Source organism: Portunus trituberculatus, chromosome 44, assembly GCF_017591435.1.
Source record: "Portunus trituberculatus isolate SZX2019 chromosome 44, ASM1759143v1, whole genome shotgun sequence".
Taxonomy (NCBI): Eukaryota; Metazoa; Arthropoda; class Malacostraca; order Decapoda; family Portunidae; genus Portunus; species Portunus trituberculatus.
Window position 1 is genome coordinate 18,708,826 of NC_059298.1, and position 4,791 is coordinate 18,713,616.

Below are 4,791 nucleotides of genomic sequence, written 5' to 3' on the forward strand. Positions count from 1 at the left end.
AAGAGCAAAGTGTAGCGTCTTTTCTTATTATTGGTTTTGTTGTTATTGTTATCATCCTTATCATCTTTATTACTTTCATCACTGTTTTATTATCGTTATCATCATCGTCATCCATAAATGTTTCCTTGCGCAAAATGTCATCATCACAAACATAAAAGATCTATCACGATATCCCAAGAAGCTCATTCAAAAGATCGATTTTGTATATGAGATCTTGGTTCAGGTGTATTCTCGAGGCACATCACCAGTGGCCGCACCTGCTGTCTCACTGTCGTTGTGCCTTCACCTCTTCCTGATCTTCACCATTAAGGCGTAAGCAGCAACCAGTGGAATATCTCCTAACGTCAAATGAGGTTATATGTTATCCACTAAATACAAACAATTAATTGCTTGAAAAAAGTAAAAGTGTTTGGTGAGAAGTCTCCGAGGTGTGGCCATGGGACGCGAGACGGCAGGGCGGGCGGGCGTGGTGCGCGAGGCGGAGCAAGGCAGGAGCGCCGCCCGGCACGAGGTAATGTCACGTGGCGGTGTGTGCATTACTCATCTCGACCGATGACAAAAAGAGTGTGTTAGCGGCAGTGTGACCCAGAGTGCGAGGTAGCCCGCCCTAGGGTGGCAGGGGCCTCCCTCCCCAAGCCGCTGTCATTGCTTTGCTAAGGAATGAGAAAACGAAAATAGAGAAAAAAACGAAAAGTGAAAAAAAGTTCGGCGACGATATGCAAAAGATGAATTAAAAAAGAGCGATTGGTGGAAGGTGTGTCGCGCGGGTGGCGGAGCGAGGCGGTGCCACAAGCTCCTCCTCCTGCCGCCGGGGCAGGTTGGCGCTGCTGCCATCTAGCGGTCCATGAAAGAACCCGCCCACAAACTTTTTACCGCCAAAACTTAATTGATCTTAGCTACCACGTGGCTCCGGCACAGCGCGAGGCCACCGAGCGCGCGCGTGTGCCGGCGTGCGTGAGTGCGTGCGTGTTGCCGCTGCTGCGTTCCCACGTGATTCCTAATATTGTCATTTCCGTGGCCTCATCGAAACTTGTTAAGCGAAGGGCGGTGAGTGACGGCCTACTGGAAGATCCCGTCAGCACCGCCGTTCTGGCCACTCTTTGGTCACGAAACACTGAGCAATGAACGGTGGTCGTTATGACAAGAAGATTTCATATTTGAAATTAAAATATGGATGGTCGTTCCTTAGGAGTAGCTGATAATGGGTGTGTGAGAGACTAGCATCGAGCGGCGAAGGATAGTAGGCTGGGACGGCTGGCGGGGCCGCGGCCCAGCATTCGCCTCACCATCTCAGAACCACACGCACACTACATATCTGTTTTCTTATTCTCCACTGACACATCACTTATTACAATAAAAAGCATATTATCCCTTACACTAAGTACTGATTTTTGTTTGCGATGTAAAGAAAAAAAACTCAGAGAATAGTTCCTAATTAGAATGAATGACTTCCTCGGGCAGAAACAGACAAGTTTCCTGTTTTTCACAGTAACTAACCTCTGAAGCTCGAAACATGTCCTGAACTAGACCCAACACGGTAACATTCACAATGAGGGAGAAAGTGAGGGAGGAATAGAGCAAAGGAGAAAGAGGAGCAAGATTGTCTTAGTCTATTACTTCCAACTGTCTGAGAAACACACTTACACCAAGCATCGGGAGGTGAACAGTGGTACTAAGGGTCGACCATTACATTTTCCTCAACTATACACTACACATTCTGTATCATATATTACAACATTGTCCTCCGCTACATTGTATTGCTCTCCCCTTAAAGGACAACGCTCTCTAGTCAGCTACAGGAGGGTCTTCTCAGCGGTGCTCTCTTGCCCATCCTGAGCCGGACGTAACACGAAACAATTCGAGACTTGAACAAACAACTTTGCCATAAGAATGCGTCTAATAAGATAAATCAAGGCTTAACTATCACCCAACGGCAAAGTTTCACAAGCCCTCGTACAAGTTTCAAATCTTTTGGGCTAAATTCAGCTTTCAATGACCCTCCAAACTTTGGTCGATTCCTTGATAATGAAAAACTTCTCTAATTATGAATTTCTTGCCGGCCGCGTGAAGTCTGAGGGTGCAGACTGCAGATGAATACAGTTGATATAACACGCCACCTTTTTTCAACATTACAGAACGGCGACACACACAAACACACACGCGCACTTCAGGGAGAGATACGTCGCAACTGCGTTTAGCCTTCCTTCCCTGTTCTCAAGGTATTAAAATTCCGCTAAATTCTGCTCCTACTGAAGAGGGAACCATCCTTCAAAAGCCCCTAATATGGCAACACCACCCCGGGGAGGACTACTGGAGCATGCCGGTCAGGTGCCGCCTTAACTAACACCAGCATTATAAAGATATACGGAGGTGTCGCCGGCCAGCCTGTCGAGCACGAATTAGGCTCTGCAAACTCTGGATAATGAAAGTCGGGGAGAGTGAAAAAAAGGGAAAAAAAATCTACTGCTCGTATACGAATAAACCATTAAAAATCCTACTGGATGAGGTAGAAATAAAAAGTAGTACGATCCAAATAGTCTCTCTCTCTCTCTCTCTCTCTCTCTCTCTCTCTCTCTCTCTCTCTCTCACATCAGGCATGTGCGAGGTGCATCATGAGGTGATAAACAAGAGGCTGACGGAGGGGGGGAGGGAGGGAGGGAGGGAGGGAGGGAGGGAGGTCTGAGGAGCATACCTGGTTGGTCTGCGAGGGAGAGAGCGAGTAGATGGACGTCCCATTAACAGGTGAGAGAGAGGACACTAGTTTACCGTGACCAGGTGTTGGCCAGCTGATGCTTTCGACGTCATAATAGCTAAGACAACAGTATCGAAAGATAGGCTTGCTATGACAATGTTCTGGTGCTGAGAACTTCCCTTGTGTCTTTTAGTGCCAAATGCAATGTTCAAGCAGGGCAAAACGACCACTAAATCACTGGTTCATAAGGTCTGTTATTTTCCCACAGATTCGTTGCCACCAGACCGCTGTTGAGGCGTAGTTCATACAGACAGGGAGGAAGGAGGGAGGGAGATGAAGGAAAAGGTATACGAGGAAGAGGAGGAGGAGGAGGAGGAAGTAGGGGATTCACCACTTGATGCGGTGGCCGTGGGAAGGACGCGGGGAAGGAGAACAAGCAAGGAGTCCCCGAAGCAAGCAAAAAGGTGGGAGGTAAATAAGAAAGAATGGAGTTGCACACAGTCGGCGTGGCGGCGGTGGCAGGATGGAAGAGGCAGGGAGGCTGCAGTGGCAGGAGCACTTGAATAGCTGGGAGGGTGGGAAGTCGTGGGTGGTTGGTGGTTGAGGTGGTGAGCGGCGGTGGAGCGGTCGAACGTGGACAGTCGACCATTAATTACAGTCGATCGGTGCCAAGATGAGCGCAACATTGAGGAGCGGCGGGGAGGGGCGTCAACAGGTCTGGCGTGACGGAAAAGATGGGCAGGGGTGATGGAGGGGCCTGAGGAGGGGTCCGGAGGGAAGGAGAGGGAGGGCGAGGGTCCTCATAAGGGGTCGTTCCCTCGTCTCTGAATGCAATATGATTCGGACAATACTTTCCTTCCAGGCACGAAGTCGCACGATGTTTTTAGGGAATTCAAAATTGTTGGGACTAATTCTGATTGATGAGCTGATCATTGTGGAGTGTTAATGGGGGTAATACGGAAGTGGGCGTGAGTGTAGGCGGTGACTGGCGGGCGTGGGGAATGCGGGAGACAGGTCACTCACCCGCTAGAACAGCGAAGGTGGTGCTCGGCCCGAGGTCCGGCGACGCGAGGAGTGTGCCGTCGGGGCTGCTGCTGGAGATCTGACGGAGGATTGTACTACCTGGGAGGCGGCGCCGCGTTATCGGAGGTGTACTGGAGGGAGTGTTGGAGGGGCAGCACGTGGGGAGCGGGCTGCAGGCTGCGTTCAGGACTGGCCGCCGCGGTCTGAGTGATGGGGGCGCGGGACCAGTTTAAACACACGCGGCACAAATCGAATATGAAAATGAGAGGCTGGGAGCTCTGACCGTGGAGGTGGTGGTGTGGTGGAGGTGGTGGAGAGTGTCCGGCACGCGCACGCTGCCTCATGGTGCGCGGGCATGGTGACGTCACTTTGGCCAGCCTCCCTGCGAGCCAGCCAGCCAGCCAGCCTGCCTGCCGAGGGGCGGCGCTCCTGCCTACCCTTGCCACACGCCTCCTCCTGGACATCCGCGCCACCGCCGCTGCCACCACAACACTGCAATACCTCCGCCACCACGAGGACTCTCTTACGTCAACAATACAATACCCTCCTCCCCACGCTGCCACGGCGGTGCTTACGATAGCCGCTTAACACACACACACACACACACACACACACACACACACACACACACACACACACACACACACACACACACACACTATGGTCCTACCTGTACACCTTCTGGATGTTTATATTAGTATTCACACGCATTTCCCATCATCCCTCTCATCGCCAGGGGGAGGCTCGCCTGGGTGGCCTGTGTGACGGGACACTGGCACCTTTCCACAACCTTAGGAAGACTCACTGAACACCGTGACGAAGACCTAATTAGTGCCAACTGTTGGATGATGAGTGAGGGTTAGGATGAAAACCTGGGGTTACCTTTTTTCCCAAGACGTACCTTGAAAATTAAGTAAGGCGTTATGCCACATCTTAGAAATCCCTTATAACAATACGTTTCGTGGTTAATTTAACTATTGAGTACATTTTTCAGAAGATTACAAAGAATTAATCAAATCCAAACATGAAAATCACAATGAGGGATGAGTTATTATCACCATATAAAAATATAAATG

General features: G+C 50.4%; 1 protein-coding gene across 7 annotated transcripts in view; it reads right to left on the minus strand.

Moving 5' to 3' along the window:
- Positions 1-3,964, minus strand: part of LOC123518647 (POU domain, class 6, transcription factor 1-like) — a 432,516-nt gene extending 428,552 nt beyond the window's left edge. For 2 of the 7 annotated variants that reach the window (XM_045279573.1, XM_045279572.1), the window contains exon 1: positions 3,716-3,961. The gene's annotated coding sequence lies outside the window, so the exon portion shown is untranslated. Of the gene's footprint in view, positions 1-1,644; positions 1,660-3,715 lie in introns of those variants that run through there. The other 5 variants (XM_045279576.1, XM_045279574.1, XM_045279577.1 and 2 more) reach the window with 5 other exon arrangements.
- Between the last annotated feature and the right edge of the window lie 827 nt (positions 3,965-4,791).